Source organism: Trachypithecus francoisi, unplaced genomic scaffold (genome assembly GCF_009764315.1).
Source record: "Trachypithecus francoisi isolate TF-2019V2 unplaced genomic scaffold, Tfra_2.0 Lachesis_group17, whole genome shotgun sequence".
NCBI lineage: Eukaryota > Metazoa > Chordata > Mammalia > Primates > Cercopithecidae > Trachypithecus > Trachypithecus francoisi.
The window spans coordinates 99,776,685-99,798,946 of NW_022681462.1; the positions used below are offsets into that span (position 1 = coordinate 99,776,685).

Consider the following 22,262-nt stretch of genomic DNA (forward strand, 5'->3'; position numbering starts at 1 on the left):
CTCCCTGCTAAGTATCTCCATCCAAAACTTACAGGCACCTCCAGCTCATCACATCTAAAACGAAACCCATTATCTCATTCCATCAGCCCCAAAGCTTGTGATAACTCTTGTAGTCCCTATCTCATTAATTATGAATATTTCCCTGGCTACCCAAGTCAGAGACCTGTGTACCATCTTGACCTCATCAACCCTGTTTGCCCACCCCCCGAATAACCAACTCCATCTCATTGCCCTCTCTCCCAATTGTTCATCTAGTTTATAGGAACAGCTTCCTAACCGGACTTCCATCCTCCAGTCATGCCTTCCTTGTCCATTCTCTACGATACAGGACGGGGTCATCTTTCTAAAGATATTTTTTATTCTCCTGCTTCAAAAGTGAAACTGGGCTGGGCACAGTGGCTCACGCTTGTAATCCCAGCACTTTGGGAGGCCGAGGTAGGAGGATCACTTGAACCCAGGAGTTCGAGACCAGCCTGGGCACACAGTGAGACCTTGCCTCTACAAAAAATAAATTAGCCAGGCCTGGCAGTGTGTGCCTGTGGTCCCAGCTACTCAGCCGTGTGAGCAGGGAGGATCGCTTGAGCCCAGGAGGTTGAACTGTGTTCTCGCCACTGCACTCTAGCCTGGGCAACATAGCGAGACCCTGTCTCAAAAAAAAAAAAAAGGTGAAACTCTCCGAAACACTTGCGATAAATGCAAACTTTTAGTGTGACATAAAAGACTTGTGGTCTGGCAGCTGCTTGCCTTCGCTTCATCCTGTTTCCCTCTGATTTGCCGCCCTGCCGGTACACACGTGCTCACTCTCATCCTCCAGCCATGCGGAGTAGCTGGACTTGCCTCACTGTCTGGCTTGCTCCTGCCTCCTAGGGCCTGTGTGCCTGCTGCTCCATTTGCCCAGAACTCCCCTCCTCCCCGCATCCTCCCCACCCCTCTTCCCTGGCTGGCTCCAGCTTCATCACCAGGATTCGGGTTCCTTGTCACTAATCAGGAAATGTTCGATGAACTTGTACTATGCTCCAAGCACTGTGATGCATCCTAGGCATTCAAAGAGAAGGTGTTTTTCTCCAGGCAACTTTTCCTGAGCCTTCCAGACACAAGTTCTCTGCTCAATATTCTCGTGTGCCTTACACTAACCACACGCTGTTGTCATTGTTAATATATAATATATGTTTGTAGAAAGTCAAAAAGTACTTCATAACCAAAGAAGGAGATAGAGTACTAAATGTAGAACAGTCTACAAATTCATGAATTATCTAACGTTTACTTCAGCCTAATTCACTTGGCTACGGGACCTCCATGGCCAAGGGCCTTCATTACTAGCCACTAGTTATAGTTGACGTGCAGATATAATTCCCAAAGTCTCTACACTGATTCATGGTAGCCAGCCCCGTTTTGTCAACATATGTAAGTCCTGGAGGCTATGTTTAAAGCATGAGAAACACTTAAAACACATACATTGGAATTGGGTATAAACAGAATCACTTAGAAAATCAGTCATTGTTAAACAGTTGCTAAACTGAAATACCCTATACATCTTAAATACATTTCATATTCACACAAACCACAAAGTGTTGTGAAATTTGATAAATTTTAGAAAATCTGCAGTAAGGCAAAAAAAAAAAAAAAAAAGGCTTAATACTAAGACTGAAGGTGTCCTGTAGACAAGATTAAATATTTTTCATCTAAACCCTCAGATTAGGAATTAATCGGTTCACCACACACACACATTGGTGACTCCCTCCCTGATGTTTATATTAGGCATGACCTGGGCAGTAAAATGCATTCAAGTAAATAGATCCATTGTCCTAACACTGATAAACAACCTTAACATTTCGGTACATTTCTCTCTCATCATTTTTCCATCGATAGATAAAAAAATGGAGATATATTTTACAAAGTAATTTTGTGAACTTCATTTTGAATTGAACATATTTTGTTCCTCTTTTTTCCTGTTACACTGAACATCTTTTGTTTTGTTTTTGAAACGTGGGGAAAAGAGAGATCAGACTGTTACTGTGTCTATGTAGAAAGAAGTAGACATAACAGACTCCATTTTGTTCTGTACTAAGAAAAATTCTTTTACCTTGAGATGCTGTTAATTTGTAACCCTAGCCCCAACCCTGTGCTGGCAGAAACATGTGTTGACCCAAGGTTTAATGGATTTAGGGCTATGCAGAATGTGCTTTGTTTAAAAAGTGCTTTAAGGCAGTATGCTTGTGAAAAGTCATCACCATTCTCTAATCTCAAGTACCCAGGGACACAATACACTGCGGAAGGCCACAGGGACCTTTGCCTAGGAAAGCCAGGTATTGTCCAAGGTTTCTCCCCATGTAATAGCCTGAGATATGGCCTCCTGAGAAGGGAAAGACCTGACCATCCCCCAGCCTGACACCTGTAAAGGGTCTGTGCTGAGGAGGATGAGTAAAAGAGGAAGGCCTCCTTGCAGTTGTGGTAAGAGGAAGGCATCTGTCTCCTGCTGGTCCCTAGGCAATAGAATGTCTTGGTTTCTATGTTCTATTTACTGAGATAGGAGAAAACCGCCTTAAGCCTGGAGGTGAGACATGCTAGCAGCAATACTGCTCTTTAATGCACAGAGATGTTTGTGTACATGCATAGCAAAGCACAGTGCACCTTTTCTTAACCTTGTTCATGACACAGAGGCCTTTGTTTACATGTTTTCCTGCTACCCTCTTCCCACTATTACCCTATTGTCCTGCCACATCCCCCTGTAGAGAGATAATGATCAATAAATACTGAGGGAACTCAGAGACCAGTGCCCGCGTGGGTCCTCTGTATGCTGAGCGCCGGGCCCCTGGGCCCACTTTTATTTCTCCATACTTTGTCTCTGTGTCTCTTTCTTTTCTCAGTTTCTCATCCCACCTGACGAGAAACGCCCACAGGCATGGAGGGGCAGGCCACCCCTTCAGAAACAAGGTCTCACTCTATCACCCAGGCTGGAGTGCAGTGGGCAAGAACACGGCCGCAACCTCCCATGCTCAAGCAATCCTCCCACCCCAGCCTCCCAGGTAGCTGTGACTACACGTGTGCACCACCACACCCAGCTAATTTTTTAATTGTTTATAGAGATGGGGCCTTGCCATGTTGCCCAGGCTGGACCTAAGTTTAATTAAAAGGACAACAGCGGACAAAAGCAAAATGATAGATGCAGTTAATATGCACACTAAATAAGCCACATGTGCATGAACCCCACTCCCACCCATCAAGACAGAAAATGAGCTGTAGAGTTACATTTGCAGACTGAAGCGGTAAGCAGATTCCAGACATGGGGGCCATGATATGTATTTCTCTTCCTTGACCCTGGTGCACAGTATTTTCCCGAACAATTTTTTTCCAGGCTAATAAACAGAAAAAAAATGAATTTGTCCAGAATAATAGAAAAGTAGACAGTGGAATAATTCAGGATATACCCAATATAAGGAAACAGCCTGTCTGACTTATCATCTGACTTTCTGAGTCAGTCTGCTTACAGAAAAACTGACTAATGATGAAGAACTAGGAAATGTTGCACCAGCAATCATGTGTTCCTGACATTTTATTCCATAAGGAATTTGGACCCATAAACTACAATGTGGGTAGTGCTTTTTAAGTACACGATGGCGGTGCTCTCTGTTGGAACTTGCTGTGTGAATGGCTCAACAATCAGCCTAATGATGCTGTTGTAAACACGGGGACTGTTTTTTATTTTTCTTCTTTGTCTGTAGTCATAGCATTCAATATACCTAGGTTTGCCAAATCATCTCCACTTTTATTAATATTCAAATTGAGCTGGGCATGGTGGCATCTATCCCAGCTATAGGGGATCTATGAGGCCTAGGTCATGCCTAATTTGAGGCAGGAGGATTGCTTAAGCCCAGGAGTTTGAGGCCTGCCTGCTAGTGAGACCTTGTCTCTTAAAAAAAAAAAAAAATTTAAATTGAAACCTTGCTATCCCCATTCAGCTCTATGCAGTCCATCCACCACCCCTGCCTCCAACTCCGCCAAACACGACCACTGTCCTGGGAAATTCATGGCACATGACCAGTAAAACCAAAACCAAAACAATCCCCGTTTCCTCAGACTCTACCATTCACCTTTTGGTCTAATGAAAACCCACATCTCACCTGAGGACATAGCTTCTCTTGTAGTCCTCTGAAGTGACAGTTTCTCTCTCAACCCTCTCATCACTGGGCCTGTAGAGGAGGCAGGCACTATCCTTCCTCCTCCATGTTATCTGTAAACAACTGTCTCTTTTTCCTTCCCAAGATGCCAGAGTCCAGCTTAGGCTAGCTGACATCAAACCTCCCTTCCTCCTTGCTGCCACCATCTACGGACTTTTCTGGGTTACCCCCTACTAGAAAATATTAGAATCTGGTTATTGTCACTCTCTTCAACACAACACATGATTCTTAATGATTTCAGTATCCCTGTAGAAAACCTTCCAACACCCTGGCCTCTCAGTTCCCTGATTTGCAGTCCTCCAGTGATCTTCCCCACTTTCTAGGTAAGCCACCAATAGACATGCTTTAGACCTTGTTGTTAGCAGTAGTCTTCATTTCAAGCATTCTATTCTCGACCACCTCCCAACTTTCCATCTCACCCTCTCTAGTATCCAGACTCTATCAGCTCACCACCATACTTCTATCCCATTGATCTTAGTTCATGTCCTACTGAGGACCCCCCCGAGACTCAGTGGTCTGAAATTCTAATCATCAGTTGCATATCCCTTCAAGTCCTTCCTGTTTCCCTTCATCAGCTTGACCTGACAAAGCTAAGCCAGTACTCCTGAAATCCACTGGCGTCCTGTGCTGCACCTGCTCCTGCACCTGGGTGGCTGACATCGTCGTGCTGCTTAGTTTCACCTTAGTAGTGCCTAGCAGTGCCAGGCAGCTCTGCCCATGTCACTCACTCTGCTTTCCCTTCTCCTAGAAGAAGATTTAATACCTTCTCTCATCCCATCTGCCGCACATCCTCCCCACTCAATCATCAATAAGATAAATGGAAGCTGCTGCTGCTAAATGACATGCTGACCTAAATTATTAATATATCTTTAGCAAGAAAAAATGGTTTGATCATTTAACATATGATAAAATGAAGCTAAATTTTATGATGAAGATAGGAGGTAGGTGAAATTTCAAAACATGCTAACTAGCAGATCCAAATTACACATTTTTTTCTGGCACAATAAAATTAATATTAACCCATAGTTCTCATAGAGTTGAAGGGATTCAAAACACACCAGTGGACTGAATGGACAATATTAACTGTCTCTATTCCAGTTCTTGTTCCCTTTCATGGGAATCTGTGCTGTGAGTGAACTCTGGCTTTGGAGGTTAATGGAGATTCAAGGTGCCAACTTACACTGGGTGAGATGCCAAGACACTGGAAATGAGCAAAGGTCCCAATTTTCAAGAAAGAGAGGAAGGAACTGAACCTCTTGCTAACTTGATGTTGCCCTAAAAATAATTGCGGTTTGAGACTGTGAGCCAGTGGGGTTGGACAGCCATCCTGAGCAGAACTCCTGGCCATGTGGTGCCCATTTCACCTTATGGTTGCTATCATTCACCTGACCCCTGCCAGACCTCTCCCGCTCTTTGAGGGCATTTACTCAACTCTTCCTAACCCCAGAGGCCACTCATTCTTCTGAGCTGCCACTTACTCGGTTCTTACTTATGCTATCTTGTACTGATAATATCTTCCATTAGTATATCACCTGTCTCACTAATTAGATTGTACTCTCAAGAAGAAGGACTCTGAGTCTTCCATCTCTATTAATGAGTAAGAATTTGGTGATGAAAACAACTTTACAGCCCTGGCAACACAGCAAGACCCCATCTCCACAAAAAATGAATTTAGCTGGGCGTGGTGATGCACGCCTGTGGTCCCAGCTACCTAGGAGGCTGAGGTGGGAGAGTGGCTTGAACCTGGGGAGTTGAGGCTGCAGTGAGCCCTGATAGCACCACTGCACTCCATCCTGGATGACAGAGTGAGACCCTGTCTCAAATAATAATAATAATAAAAGCAAAAAGCTCTACAGTGTAAAGCAGCTGTGGCCAGGCAGTGGGTGGGCAACATGGACATGGTTTGCCCTGTATGTTGAGCTTGCGAGACGCCACTGAAACCCGACATCTTTTCACATGAACTGATGAATGTGACCTGCAGACAACAAGTAATTCACTTATCACTTTCTTTGTCCTCTAACCGTCTCTCCCTGTCTCTGTCTCTTGCTTTCCGTGTCTCTTCATTTGAACTGGGCCTTTGAACACAGGATCGTGCATTTGCCCCTCTTCTCTTGCCTCTCATATTTGTTCTAAACGTTGTCCTCTTGTGTACTCCTTTTCTTTCTGCTGCCATCCTAGAGTTAAGCAAACTTGCTTCTACGTATTTTTTCTGTAGAAGGATCGTACTGATCAAAGGGGTCAGGGAGGCAGCTGGCAAAGATATCAAGAGAAGTGACATTGACAACATCACACCGTGCAAAAAATAACATCTCAGGAGCATCCTTCCCACCCCTCCCCTTTCCAACGATGAGTCTTTAAAATAATGAATTGGGTTAATAATGATTATGGTTTTTGTTTTGTTTTGTTTTGTTTTGTTTTGTTTTGTTTTGAGATGGAGTCTTGTTCTGTTGCCCAGGCTGGAGTGCAGTGATGCAATCTCAGCTCACTGCAACCCCCACCTCCCGGGTTCAAGTGATTCTCCTGCCTCAGCCTCCCAAGTAGCTGGCATTACAGGCATGAGCCACCACGCCTGGCTAATTTTTGTATTTGTAGTAGAGATGGGGTTTTTGCCATGTTGCCTGGGCTGGTCTCAAACTCCAGACCTCAAGTGATCTGCCCACCTCAGACTCCCAAACTGCTGGGATTACAGTCTTGAGCCACTGCACCCAGTCAATAAAAATTATTTTTTAAATCTCTGTTTAAGAAGTCAGAGTGATAAGATTAGGGGAGCTATCTCTTCAAACTGTTAACGTATTTTCCAAATTCTTTATAATGAATACATATTCCTTTTATAATCACAGAAGAACAATTTTGAAAGCAATACGGTATGCAAAACATCTTCAGACTTCTATGGAAAATGTAATTACCATGAACTTGAAGCCTGGACTGCTGAAATCATCATCTCAGTGTGCTGATACTGGTAAAAAAGATGAAAGGGCGATTAAATTATAGTCTTGATGGGGAGAGTGGTGAGGAATGGAAAGATAACTCCTATTTTTTCCTCTACATCAAAACCACAGAGCAAGTCGAGAAGCCAGACCTTTAAACTAATTTGAGTAATTCTGCTGGAGTGAAACACTGGGGATGAATTTGCCAAAAAGATTTAGGCTCCAGGAACCATGAGAAAAACCAAAGAATGTGGAAAGAGGGATATATTTGAAACAAAACTGAGGAGAAATAATTTTTGTTATACTTTGCAACAGTTATATCTTTGTAAAATATGAGTTTTAGGGCTCATAAGTATGAAAGAAATAAAGAGCATTTGGCCTGAGTGAGGACATATTTGTTATTAAAATAGATATAATTTACTAAATGTCACCATCACTTTAATTTTTCTTTCTTTTTTTTTTTTTTTGACAGAGTCTCGTTCTGTCACCCAGGCTGGAGTGCAGAGGTGCAGTCTCAGCTCACTGCAACCTCCACCTCCTGGGTTCAAGTGATTCTCCTGCCTCAGCCTCCCGAGTAGCTGGGATTACAGGCATATGCCACCACTCCTGGCTAATTTTTGTACTTTTAGTAGAGATGGGGTTTTGCCATGTAGGCTGATCTCGAACTCCTGACCTCAGGTGATCCGCCTGCCTCAGCCTCCCAAAGTGCTGGGATTATAGACGTGAGCCACCACGCCTGGGCTAATGTCACCATCATTTGAGACAGGTGAATGCAGTACAGCAGAATTGCAAAGAAACTTGCCTTTTCCTCAGGACCGCTCCTGCAAATGCCTGGGCCTATAGACCTCTTGCTCCTGTCCCTAGAGGAATTTTGAGTAGGTCTCATAATTTTCATAATTTTTCTTGTCACTTTTACATCATAAAATGTTATCTTGCCACTTTTAGTCATTACAAATTATCATTTTTAGTAATTAAATGCCTGGCCCAGTATAATAGCAAAAGCAATGAAACCAAGGGTCTCCCCTCTCCAGTTCAGATCTGCAGAGGGGGAAGGGGCTAGGGTTTCTCCTTGCCGGCTCTCCATCATCCGCCCCCTGCGACGCCTGGCATCTGATCCTCCTCTCCTCCATCAAAATGTGGCTATAGCCGAGCCTGTTTCCAATAACTTCTTTCCAGGCTATTATCTGGATTGCTTTCCAAAACATTCCTAAGAAAGAACAAGTTGCATGCTGTATATTCTCAGGGATTTTTCTTTGCTGGGGAGAGGAGCAGGAGGTTCAGGTGGCGTGGGCATATTCTTGTCAATGTCTGGGACTGAACCTCCCATGTCTGCTGAGATGGACATTTGCAGAGTTCTTCACTGAGAACCCCCAGTATAGTTCAGCAGTGCTTGGACCACCCAAGCTGGAGAGCCCAGCACTCCCTCCCTCTCCTCCTGCCTTGCTTACTGTTGTGTTCCAAGTTCCTCCAAGAGACGTGTTTCGGTTGTGCAGGTTCACTCACACCCAGCATGGCTCACACCCAGTAGGCAGAGCTCGGCCTAGGCATGAGCCTGGACCTGCTTAAAGCCAGTCTCCTGGGCTTGTTGTAGAGGGCTGGAGTTACAGAAATTACGAGGGCAGAGGCACTAGGGGGTTTGGGGTGTGAGGTGGGGTAGAGAGGTGGGGTGGGGGTTAGAATGAGGGTGGCCCTTCTCAAAATGGAGCTTGATGGGGGAGGCGAAGGCTTCAGGTGCCCCATCTTCCTGGGTCATCATTTCACTAACCAGCACACTGCAGTGAGCCCTTTCAGTGACCAACCTCTGATAGAGAACCCACATTTCCCGTGTCTGCAAACCCACCAGGGAAAGCTGTCCAGTGCCTTGCTGACTATTCACATAGTTCCTTATGTTTGGAGCACAGCTTCGCATTCTGGGGCTATCGATCCCTGCGAGAACACAAACTGCAGTTCCCGTGTTGCTTTCACAATCGGTGGTGACTAGAAAGACACCTGCTGTCCTTTGTGGGTCCTCCAAACATTGCTTGACCTTAAAAAGGGAAGTTCGTATTTGAAATCACTGATTTGGACACAATGGAACCGAAACCAAGTCTGTCAGGTGTTTCATTAGAATCAGCTGGAGAGAACTTTTAAAATCCACATTCCTAGGCCCTGCGGCCAATAAGTGTCCATCTTGATTTTTAAAAAGGTGATTTTAAAAAGATGATTGCGACGTGCATAGGTTGGGAACCATTGAAAAGCACCACCTATGTGTCAACCTGGCAACTCAGGCTAAAGCCAGCAAGTACCTGTAGTCTCAGCTACTTAGGAGGCAGAGGTGAAAGGATCACTTGAGGCCAGGAGTTCAAGGCTGCAGGGAGCTGAGATCACACCACTGCACTTCAGCCAGGGCAACAGAGCAAGATCCTGTCTCAAAACAAACAAACAAACAAACAAACAAAAACAGTAGTTGGTGTGCCCCCCATGAAACAAGGAGCAAATACCCCAATGTGTACAGTGAAGTCCTAAATGGTGTGATTTCTTCAACAATGGCTTGCTAGGCCAGCCACTGTTGTAAACAGGGCAGGGTGGGTCAGGAGTGGGGGGTATGGTAAGTGTATTAGCCCGTTTTCACACTGCTCTAAAGAACTGCCTGAGACAGGGTAATTTATAAAGAAAAGAGGTTTGATTGACTCACAGTTCCGCATGGTTGGGGAGGCCTCAGGAAACTTAAAATCATGGCGGAAAGGGAAGCAAACACGTCCTTCATCACATGGCTGCAGGAAGAGAGGTGCCGAGTAAAAGGGTCAAAAGCCCCTTATACATCCAGCAGATCTTGTGAGAATTCACTCACTATCACGAGAACAGCATGGGGGAAACCGCTGACATGATTCAATCACCCCCCACCAAGTCCCTCCCTTGACACCAGGGATTATGGGAAATACAATTCGAGATGAGATTTGGGTGGGGACACAGAGCCAAACTATATCAGTAGGATATAAGGATGAAGCCAACCTTAGAGTAGGGGAGAGGACAAGGACAAGGTTAAATGTGCGTTATCATCACAGCCTTTCTGAGTCCTGACCATATCCTAGGCACTGTGCAGTAAGGAGGTAAGTATGGAGGATGCAGTTACCAACTCTGCTTGGGGTCCACTAGGAAGGTTCACAAAAGAGGGGACCCCCCCCAGCTGTATCTGAGGTAGAGTTTGTCCATCACAATCAGTTGGATGGGGCTAGGAAGAATGTCCAGGTGGGGGAACAATGCTTTGGAAAAGAATAGAGATGAGAAGGAGGGTGGCCCAAAGTTCCAGGAACTGTCAATATTTGCCAGCCTTGGGGCTGGGGTGGCAGCAGGGGAGGGGGCAGTAGACAGAGCAGGGGTCAGCCTTTGAAGGGCCTTGCGTGTGAAGTACCATTTGGGAATTCGTTTTAGGGAAACAGAAGTCCACTGAAGGGATTAGAAGAGTATCGAATTTGTCTTATGGAAATAGAAGGCTGCCTCCCCCAGCATTCCCTACCCTTCCCACCACCCCCCAACCCCATCTTTCCTCGGTCTCCAGCTGCTTCCCTCAATCCCCTCCATCCTCCTCTTATCCTCCCACGCCTCCTCCACCCTCTGCCCCTACATCCTCCCCCAACTCCCCCCACCCCCCTCTTCCTCCCACTCCTCCCTCTGTCCTCCCCTGTCTTCCTCCAGCCACCCAAGCCCCGCTAAACCTCCCACCGCTTCCCCTAGTCCTCTTTCTGTCCTCCTTCATCGTCTTCCCTCCCTCTCTTAGTAGCACAGTTTAGGACTCCCTCCTGGAAATATTTCTTCTCCTGGGCTTCTATCCTATTCTTCTGGCGGCTCCTTCTCAGATTCCACCTCCCATGAACTGTTGAGGTTGCAGAGTTCTGTTCCCACTGGACTCATCCATCCCCCTCCCACCCACCCTTCCTCCTGCAGCACTAGTTTCAGAGCCCTGGCTCCATCCCTAACCACCAAAACAGGAAGTTGGAAGTCATCTTCCCCCTGAATAAATGGTCATTTAATCAGCCCATCACCTGACTGTGGCCACTTTCATCCCAGGGATCTGTTTAAAGGCCTCAGAGCTCCCAACCAGGACTATCCCAATAGTCCCCAGCAACTCTCCCTGCTAACCCAGTGGCCCCACTGACCCAGTGGCCCCGCTGACCCAGTGGCCCTGCTAACCACTTCTCCACAAACTTGCCAGCTAATGCCACTTCTTTCATTAAACTCTTCAGTGGCCTTCTGTTTCCCCAGAACAAACTCCCAAGTGGTACTTAACACGCAAGGCCTTTCAAAGGCTGGCCCTGCTCTGTCTCCTGCCCCCTCCCACACTGCTACTCCCACCCCAAGGCTGGCAAATATTTATAGTTCCTGGAACTTTGGGCCTTCTCATCTCCATTCTTCTCATCTCCTTCTCATCTCCGTTCTTTTCCAAAGTGTTGTTCCCCAACCCGGACATTCTTCCTAACCCCATTCAACCGACTGTGATGGGCAAATTCTATTTAAGATACAGCTGAGGGGGTCCCCTCTTTTGTGAACCTTCCTAGTGGACCCCCACAGAGTTGGCCATTTCATTCTCCGTGCTTACCTTCGTACTGCACAGTGCCTGGGACAGCGTCGGGACTCAGAAAGGCTGTGTTAAAGAAGACACATTTAACCTGTGTCCTTGTTCTCTCCCCTACTCTAAGGTCGACTTCATCCTTATATCTCACCATACCTCCAACACCCCCTCCCCACCCCACCCTGTTCACAACAGTGGCTGCCCTTAGCAAAGCCATTACCAAAGAAATCACACCATTTAGGGCTTCGTTGTATGTGTGAGAGTATTCTCGCCTTGTTTCAGGAGGGTATGAACCCAAAATATCTGAGACAGTCTCAGTCAGTTAAGAAAGTTTATTCTGCCAATGCTAAGGAGCACCCGTGACATACTCTCAGGCAGTCCTAAGGACATGTGCCCACGGGGTTCAGGGTACAGCTTGCTTTTAAACATTTTAGGGATGCATAATACATCAATGGATACATGTAAGATTTACATTGGTTCCATGGAGGGCGGGACAGCTCAAAGGGAGGGGTGCTTCCAGGTCATAGGTAGATTTAAAATTTTTCTGATTGGCAATTGGTTGAAAGAATTGTTATCAGTAGAAGGGGTTTACTTTCTACTTTTTAAGACTTTACTTTTTAAGACCGAGGTTTTATTATGCAGGTGAAGCCTCAAGTATCAGGCTTCAGAGAGAATAGACTGTCAATGTTTCTTACCAGACTTTATGTCTGCATTGATGTTAATGCTGGAGGGATATAAAGAGGCCTGACTCCCTCTTCCATCATGGCCTGAACTAGATGTTAAGGTTAACTCTGGAATGCCCTTGGCAGAGAAGAGGGGTCCATGCAGACGTTTGGGAGGCCTTAGGATTTTATTTTTGGCTTACAAGGGTCATGTCAACTTCTGATGAAGCCGTCCTGCCACGCCACGCCTGGCGAAGTTTTGTAGTTTCGTATTTTGTTTTTTGTAGAGACGAGGTCTCTCCATGTTGCCCAGGCTGGTTTCAAACTCCCGAGCTCAAGTGATCCTCCGCCTTGGCCTCACAAGCGCTGGGATTACAGGTGTGAGCCATTGTCCCCAGTCCGCACCAACTTCTGATGAAGTCAGGCTCCTTCCCGGCTCTTTCCTGAGTTGCAGGTTGACATATCGGTAGGTGCGTCGTAATCATCCTTGGACTTTTTCAAAAATCAAGATTGACGCTTATTGGCAGCAAGGCCTAGGAATGTGGAGGCTGAAGGAGGTGAGGGGAGGTGGTGGGAGACCTGGAAGGCCAGGAGTGTGAACCACAGGCCCCGTGGAAGGCGGAGGTCTCGCTCCTGGATCCGGAAGAAGGCTGCTGAGCCGCCTTTCACTTCTCCTGTCTGTGCAGTGTCTTCTGAAGTTATAATTGATGTTTATTTCTCTGAATAAGGTTGATTATAGTGGCAAATAGGGATAATAAATTAACTGTAGTAAGAGTGACAATGACAGTGAAAAACATTGCCTAGGGCGCTGGTCCCGGGTGTCCCCGCCCCGCAGCCCCTCCAGCCCCTCCAGCCCCGCCTGCTCTACGCCCCTCCCCTTCACGCCCAGGGGGCGTGACAACCCGGAGTCCCGCCCCTACCCAGGGCACGTGATCTGTCAGTTCGCGGAGAGGGAAGAATATGGCCGCCGGGTGTGGTGAGGGCGACACTCTTGCAGTCGCCGTCTCTTGCTTTCCCGTGCTCTAACATCGCCTGCAGCCAAGTGGGCCCGTTCCACCGGAGCCGAGGACCAGGTTGGGAGACGGTCAGTGTGGAGGCCGGTCGCGGGGCTTTGCCGCGGGATTGGGGAGGAGATGGGGGCGAGGCCGGGCGGGGGCAGCCGGGCGGGGAGGTGGGATAGCTGGCGTGCGCGCGGGAGGGGCGAGCTCGGGACGGGGGTCCGGGGGAGGGCCTGGCGCGGGCCCCAGAAGCTCGGGCCCCGGCTTTCGGGGCGAGTCCGCTTTTGCTGGAGCGCCGGGGAGGTCTCCGACCTTGGAGTCTCAGGTGGTCTGTCTCCTCGGGGCCCCTTGGGTGGGTTGGGGTGAAGGGTGTTGGTAAAACCGTTTTTTTTTTCTTTTGCCAAGCAGCCTCTGGCACATCCACCACCTTGAGAGCCCCCTTAGCTGGTACCGCTAATCGTTCTAGGTCCCTCTTCCTAGGCTTCCACGGGCACGGAGGTGGTGTTCTCTCCCTTGCTTTTATCGTGGGCTCCATTGCTCCATTGTCCTGTGCAGGCTTTTAAACGCCTGGCAAAATAGTGCAAGCCATTGATTTCCACCCCTCCAAGATTTGTTTATAGGGAAATAATTTCTTCATCACTTTGTAATGTTGAAATTTTTATTCTTTCAAGTTGACAGGTTTAAACCGATGAAGAATTTTTTTTTTGAATTACTATTTATGCAGTCATATCTGCTCCCTATGGGCGCTTGTTAAAAATGTAGATTTCTTAGCGTTTTAGAGATTCCCATTCCTTCCGCCTGAGGTGTGGCTCGGGAATCACCCCTTCAGGTTCGTTTCTGTCCACATTTTGACAACACTGAGGACCAGACCTTTTTAAACCACCGTGGTGTGCCGAGTGCAGAGCCCAGGTTGGGAAATGCCGTGGCCAGGTGTGTTCTTTGTTCTCTTCTAGCTTTACTAGCGTGGACTACTTTCATCAGAATCATTTTGGGGTGCTAGTTAAAATGTCAGTTTCTGGGCACCACCCCAGATCTAGGGAATGGGATTCTCCCGGGGAGGAGCTCAAGGGATATGTGTATTTGACCAGCTTCCCAAATAATTTTGATGCACACAAGTTTGAGAATCCTTGTTCTACACCCTTTATGTGAATAATTTCCAGATCATTCACACACAGTGTGAACGATGTATTTTTCCAAGTATTGGGTGGATTTCTCCAACTTAGCTCTTTTGGGACACTTCAAATTCAGCCTGGCCAAACCACCCCATAGCCCCATTCACCCAGCTGGGGTGGTGGGAGGGAAGAGAGGAGGCATAACTAAGTAGAGGAAAGTCTACTCTTTCTCCTGTTTTTCTGTTTTTTTTTTTTTGTTGTTGTTTGTTTTTTTGTTGTTGTTGTTAAGGGCAGCTCCATTCTTCAGTCACCTATGCTGGGCATCTGGTCATCTTCCACCTGTTCTTTTCTTTTCCGTCCAGTCACATAGTTAGTTTTATCTTTGTATCCAGAATATCTCTTCTGGATATTTTGGTAGGTCAGAAAATTCAAATATTGGGGATTTTATATTTTTCAAGTTAATATCTCTCATTTCTTCTCTATTCCCACTGCCTCTCCTGTGTACTGTCTGTTTGGTGGTTCCTCGACTGGCATCTAGGGCCCTGATTCTTTGTGTTTTTTTCCAGTCTGGGTCACGTACACTGCCAGATTAATTTTTATAGGATCATGTATGAATGTGCCCTCCCCTTCTTCCTGGTTTTGCTCAAGAACTGTCAGTTTCTCCATTTTATGTGCTGCTGTATTTGTCAGGACTGTTTAGAAGACAAAGAACAGAAACTTAAATCTTTTACTTCAAGGAAAAGGAGATTATGGGATTGAATGAGAGTCAGAAGTCAGGATCCCAGGTAGCTCCATTTTCTACATCTCCCTGGGGCAACTTTTTTGTTTTTTGTTTTTTTGGAGACAGAGTCTGGCCCTGTTGCCCAGACTGGAGTGCAGTGGTGTGATCTTGGCTCATTGCAGCCCTGACCTCCTTTTAGGGGCCACATTTGTTCTCTTACTTAGGAGGAGTCTCTTTTCTGTTCATATCTGTTGTGTTCTCTCTTTGCTGATTGGATGTCTCAGAACTGTATCATTTTATATGTGACCTGTATTGATTGGCCCAGTCTCTGGTTTCTAATTCCCAGTTCTAGAGATAGGAGTCTGATTGGCCCAGCTTATCTTTTTCAACAGTTTCATGCCACAGATCATATGCCCACCCCTGAGTATGGCTGATGCTAGAGAACATGGCTGTTGAGGGTAGCAGGGGCTGTGGGTGGGCAAAGTCCTCCAGAAGAGGTATCTTTAGCATACCTACACAGTTATTCAATTTGACAGTTATCTATTAAGTTTCTACCTGTTCTAGATCTGTAATAAGTTCTGGAGATATAAGAATGAAGGAGAGAGACAGCCCTTAATAAATTAGTTCAAGGCCGGGCATGCAGGCTCACACCTGTCATCTCAGTGCTTTGGGAGGCTAAGGCAGGAGGATCACTTGAGGCTAGGAGTTCAAGAGCAGCCTCGGCAATATAGCAAGACCTGTCTCAACAAAAATTAAAAATATAAACAATTATCTGGGTGTGTTGGTGTGCACCTGTAGTCCCAGCTACTCAGGGAGGGTGAGGCAGGAGGATCAGTTGAGTCCAGGAGTTTGAGGCTACAGTGAGCTGTGAATGTGCCACTGCACTCCATCCTGGGCAATAGAGCCAGACCCTGTCTCAATAAAAATAACTAAATACATACATACATACATGTATATACATAAGGTAGTTTAAAGGTGACCCGCGAGTGGGGTTTTGGAGGATGTGTTTTGGCTTGTTAAGAATGTTCGAGTTGGTCAGGCATTCCAGGTAGTTGGATCAGCGTGGGCATGTCCATTCATTCTACCGATCCTGGGCTCTGTGGTGTGCCAGGCACTTCTCTAAGTGCTGGAGATTCAGCAGTGAACAAAACAGAGATAGTCTTTATTCTTATTGAGCTACATTTGTTTGGCTAGGGGAAGCAGACCAAAAACAAAGTATGTGGTATGTGGAGTGATGCTAGGTGTTATAAGGAAGACCTTTAAAGTAGGGCCATGGAAGAGGGGGATATAGTAGAGGGGAGAGGGCTGTTTTATACACCATTTATACACGGTGGTCAGAGAAGCTCTGACCAGGTGACATATGTACAGAAAGTCATTGTGGCCTGAGCAGAGTCAAGGAGAAGGAGCAGGAAGAGTTGAGCTTAGGGAGGTGGGAAAGGGGTGGAATAGATCAAGCAGGGCCTTGTCGGCCATGGTAGGGATCTGGGATTTTATTTTGAGTGAGAGGACAACTGTTGGGGTGTTTTAAGCACAGAATGGCCGTAAGAAGACACGATTCAGGAGGACCACTTAGGCCTCTGTGTGGAGGGGGCAAAGGGCTGCCACCCTGGCCCAGGAATGTCAGCACCAGAGTAGGCTCTGGGGACTGCATAGGGATGATCATTGCTGGAGACTGAAGTGGGAGGAGGAAAAGAGGGGCTGGAGATAGGAGAACCATGGGAGGGGCCACATTCAGGAACTTACTGTGTCATATCTGGAGGATAAGAAGTAAGCATGGGGCAGCATGGCCACTGTTGTTGCTTTCATACACTGTGTCTGTAACCGGAGAAAAGTTGTAGGGTGCATCTGTTAACCGATTGGCCTTTTGGTGAAAGCATTTTGAATACATTTAGAGATTTTGCCTATTAAATTGGCAAGTTCTAAAAATGAGCTTACTGCAACATAAATTTTTTGTTCCGCCATTGCTGTTGGCTACCTCTGTCATTGTCAAAACGGGTGGCAAGACATTCATTTTTCTGCTAATTGTGCAAAAGAATGTATAGCCTTATATTCCCATTAGACAGAAAATGCTGTGGACATTAGATTCAACTGATGTCCATTTATTCAAGAAATATAGTGTCTTGTATGAACCAACTATTATAAGTGTTGGGTATTTGGTATAGAACAAAAGAAAATAATCCATTCTTTTTATGAGCTTATATCCTAGTGGGAGAGACAACTATTAATGAGGTAACTATGTCCCATTCCAGCAGGTGTAGCTAAAAAAAAAAAAAAAAAAAAGACATGTAAAAAAGGTAAACATGTAAGTTACAAGTTTAGTAAAGTTTTATGAAGGAATAAAAATGATTCCATAATAGAGAACAATCCAGGTATTGAGAGTCTACCAAGAAAGGGTGGTTAAGAAATGATCATATCGTTACTATGTAAAACAGCTAATATTTATTGGCTTCATATGGGTAAGGTATTATTTTAATCCCATTGCATGTAATTGTGCAGTTTTTTGAAGATGGGGAAACTCAGACCCTGAGATGAAGAAACTAGCCCAGGGGACAGGGAGTGATAAAGAGAGGTTGGTTCATGAATACAGACATACAGTTAGGTAGAAGGAATAAGCTCTAGTGTTCAGCAGCACGGTACTATACTTAACAGTTTATTGTATATTTTATTTTTTATTGTATGTTTTAAATTGCTGGAAGATAAGATTTGAGATGTTCCCAGCACCAAGAAATGATAAATGTTTGAGGTGATGGATATCCTAAATACCCTGATCATCACACATCATATGCATGTAATGCAAATATTACACATACCCTGTGAATATGTACTATTATTATGTATTAGTTAAAAAATTAAAGAAGAAAAAAAGAAACTAGCCCGAGATGATATAATGGTCAGCAATAAAGTCAGGAGTCAAACCAAGGCAGTCTGTCCATACTTTTGACCACTAGACAGCTTCGTTTTAAGCCGAAAGGCCTTTTGGAAGTGAACATTGAAACTGAAATGTGAAAGACGAGAAGCTGTAGTTTTCCACCTGTGATGAAACATTTTTTTTCTAATGAAAATGAATGTAGACGTATCAAGTAAAACAATACAGCACAAAGATGCGTAAAGGCAAAGCTAATTATCTCCTCCTTTTAGTCCTACATGGTAAGATAATGAATTTTACAGCCAGCTGTGTGTCCTTCCACGCTTTTCTTTTTGTTCATGTGTACACACTGGATAGATACATATATGGGGGTCTTATTTATTTTATCAAATAGCATTATACGACACACATACTCTTTAACATGACAGTGTGTCATTGGTTTTACTATTGTATGTATCAACAGATGTGGATTTAATGTTCAAATTTTATTTTGTAATTTCTAGGTACTTACATATGTGCTTACGAACATGACGTTTAATAATAGATTATTCAGTGAAATTTATTAAACACTGTCAATGCCTTCTAGTCAAAGACTGCCAGGACCGTACCTCTAGTTGAACAAAGTTGGTCTTATTAACTCCCTGCAATGGAGAATGCCTGTCCTAGGGAACGATGGGGGTCTCTGTAAGAGGTTGTTAGAAAGCACTTAGAAGATTCGAGATGATGTTAGGTGATTCGGGGAAGAGTTCAAGGAAGCAAAGCTTTGCTTAGTCTTGGGTGCTTCAGGAAGCAGGAGGACTGGGAATTCTGCAATTGGATATTTAAAATCTTAACGAAAAGGCGAGAGGTACGGAGTAAGGCTAAAGCTGTAGTTGATAAAGAAGCAGCAATCCTTCATTATTAGCCAGGATAGGAAGATGTTTGAGCATTTTGTGGTTTGGGTGATGTTCATGTTTTTGTCTGTGTTCAGATATGATTCCAGAGTAGGCTTATTTTTGTCTTCATATCCTGGTGACAGAGTGACCTTGTTTGATGTTGGCATTCTTTGAAATTGTTGCATTTACGTTAGAACACCAAGTCTGGCTGTGCGTGCCAGGTCAGTTCCCGACAGTCAGGGGCTGCTTTTCTCTCTCACCCCCTGTTGTGTGGGCATTGTGCTAGATATAAAGCAGATCCTGCTGCCAGAACTTCTAGTCTAAGGGAGATGTGGAGAGAGTAAGTAAAATGAGATGAAGAGGAGAGTTGAGTGTGATGTGAGCAGTCTGACTATATGTATACACAGGTGTGGAGGAGCCCAGGGCCTGGCCCAGCTTGGGGTAAGCAGCCAGTCAGTGAAGGCTTCCAGAAGATCTGTTAGAGCCACGTTCTTAAGGATTGGTAGGAGCTGTCCAGGCATACATACGTGGAGAGTGGACTTGCTAAGCAGAGGGGGCATTAAGTGTGAAGGTCTGGAAAGAACAAAGTGTGGGGCAGTGAAGGAGCTGCAAGTAGATCAGTCTGGCTGGAGCCAGAAGTTAGATGTGACTGTGTAAATGGTGGGAGGGATGGGGCTGGGGAGGGGAGAAAGAGATGAGGCTGGAATGGTAAGATGGGGCCAGATTGTGGAGGATCTACATGCCCTCATTATAATCAAGAATTGAACTTCCGGAGTTTTCTGCTCTATGGAGAGCAAAGCTTTCCATAGGAGTTGCGTATTTGCATCTTTACAATGGCTTTGAAAGCCCTAGAAGGTGTAAGTTCCTTGAATAACTTGTAAGTAGTAAAGCTGTCATCTGTCCCCCCAACCTTGGTTTTAAGAAAAATGTATTGTAGGTTCACTCTTGCTTCAGTGTGGCAAATGGATTACAGGGGGCGGGACTGGAGAGAGGAGGCAAAAGTTTGCTGGCCTGTCACATTGATCTGGGTAAGAGATGGTGTAGTAGACGTTTTCAGGATTGATGCCTAGATTACAACTGTTTACTGTTTTCTGGAAGCAGTGCCAATATGGTGTGACCTCGTAACCCCCTCCCAACTTTGTGTCTCTAGTTGATTGGTTCTGGGTGTGCAACAGATCCAGCCTGGGCAGTCAGAGCCCTTTTCTGGGACTTTGGATCTGGGAACAAAGAATAGCCTGCTTTCTCTGGTGTTAGAGACTATCTGATTTAGGCCAGGTGCGGTGGCTCACACCTGTAATCCCAACACTTTGGGAGGCAGAGGCAGGCGGATCACTGGAGCCCAGGAGTTTGAGACCAGCCTGGGCAACATGGTGAAACCTCATTTCTAAAAAAAATACAAAAATTAGCTGGGCATGGTGGTGTGCGCCTGTAGTCCCAACTAAGGAGGCTGAGGTGGGAGGATCGTTTGAGCCCCAGAGGTCAAGGCTGCAGTAAGCCTTGATCGTGCTACTGCACTCCAGTCTGAGTGACAGAGTGAGACCCTGTCTCAAAAAATAGGTAAACGATCTAATTTGAGGCTGGATGGTTGTGGGAAGCCATATTTCCCTTTCTGTAGAAGTAGTTGGTCTAGAATGAAAGTAGATGAAGCCAGTAGAGAAAGAGAATCCTCCTGGCATTTGAGGTCCAGTGGCACCCACTCTTCCCGTAGTATGGTTATGGGAAATAAACCAGTATCCTTCAAATACATTTTTCTGTTTCGCTTAAGCTAGTTCAGTTTCTTGCAACCTTAGGGGTCTTGATTAGTATAGATGGTGTAGGCCTAAACTAAGGCACTGAGTGTGGAGTTGGGTGATCTCACACTTTAGGGGGTAAACTAGATGAAAAATGGTAGCTATGTGACTCAGAGGGCCATGGATGCCTTGGTAGAGTGGAGATGAGAATGGTGTTCTACATGGAAGGAGCACATTGAGCATAGGCAGGAGTGTGGAGCAGCACTGGGGGAGTGTGGTGAATCTGAGTTCTTCTGCTTGGCTGGGCTGTGGGGTGAGCTGGGGCTGATACAGAGGGAGAGCCAGATCCTGCAAGCCCTGCTGAGGCCTTAGGCTTGATCCTAGAAGGAGTAGGAACAAATGAAGGTGAGTGTTGGTGATGACTGCTAATAAAAAGCCTCACTGCTTTCTAATGATAGAAGCATCACATTCCAGAACATGTAGGAAATAAAGGTTTTAAAGAAAATAAAAATTACACTGATGCTCATCACCATTTATTCTTTTTTTATTTCCAGTATTTAAACATGTATATATTTAAAATAGCTGAGATGCTGTATATATAGCTCTTAATCTTTTACCCCACTTCTGCTATCATGAGCATTTTTCTGTAACACATTTTTTGAGACATTTTGATGACTGTATATTATCCTACTTTGTGAATTTTTATAATTTTATAGTTTACATAATATCCATTTCTAAGATTTTTGTTTGTAAGGATAAAATTGTTCTACTTAAAATCTTAAAATGTTGTTCATGTTTCTCATGTTTTTAGAATAATTCCTAGAAGTGAAACTATGGGATCAAATAACATCATGTTTTAAAATAAAAGTTTTTCAACCCAGGAGTATGAATTCAAGTTGCTCTGAGTATATACTCCCTGAAAGTAAGGTATACTGATTTGTGGTTTACATATAATAACATTCGCCCTTTTTAATGGACAGATTTGAATTTTGGCAAATGAGTGATTGTGTAACTGCCACCACAGTCAAGATATAGAACAGCCATTAACGCGCCAGATTCTCTTGTACTCTTTTGTAGCCATCTCATTCCCCTGCCTTAGACCCTGACAGCCCCGATCTTTTTTCTGCCCCTGCAGTTTTCCTTTTCCAGAATGCTGTATAAGTAGAATCATAGAGCGCGATAGTTTCTGCCCTGTGGCCCCCAGAGATAAATTTCCTTCCCATGTCAAAACATATTCATTCCATCCCAAGGCCTCCCCAAAAGTCTCAGCTCATTTCAGCATCAACCCAAAGTCCACAGTCTCATTTAAATCTCATCGTCTAAATCAGGTATGAGAGGCTCTGGGTGTAGTCCATCTGGAGGCATGATTCCTTTCCACCTGGGAACCCCAAGAAACAAGTTATCTGCTCCAACATAGAGTTGGGGAACGGGCATGGGGTATCAGTTACAGACAGTCCTGTTCAAGGGTAGAGGAAAAGGAAGGAAAAAAGGATTCATCAGTCCCAAACAATTTCATTTTCATAACAGCAAAAGTTTTCAATTTTGACGAACTCTGGTCTATCAGTTTTCTTTTTTTATGCACCATGCTTTTAGTGTTATATCAAATCTTCCTTAATCTAAGGTCACTAAGGTTATCTATGTTTT

The 22,262-nt window shown here is 45.1% G+C and overlaps 1 protein-coding gene across 15 annotated transcripts in view; it reads left to right on the forward strand.

Annotated features, from left to right (window-relative positions):
• The first annotated feature begins 13,243 nt into the window (after positions 1–13,243).
• Positions 13,244–22,262, forward strand: part of KIDINS220 (kinase D interacting substrate 220) — a 116,644-nt gene continuing 107,625 nt past the window's right edge. For 12 of the 15 annotated variants that reach the window (XM_033176624.1, XM_033176625.1, XM_033176627.1 and 9 more), the window contains exon 1: positions 13,256–13,400. The gene's annotated coding sequence lies outside the window, so the exon portion shown is untranslated. Of the gene's footprint in view, positions 13,401–22,262 lie in introns of all 15 variants that reach the window. The other 3 variants (XM_033176617.1, XM_033176619.1, XM_033176629.1) reach the window with 2 other exon arrangements.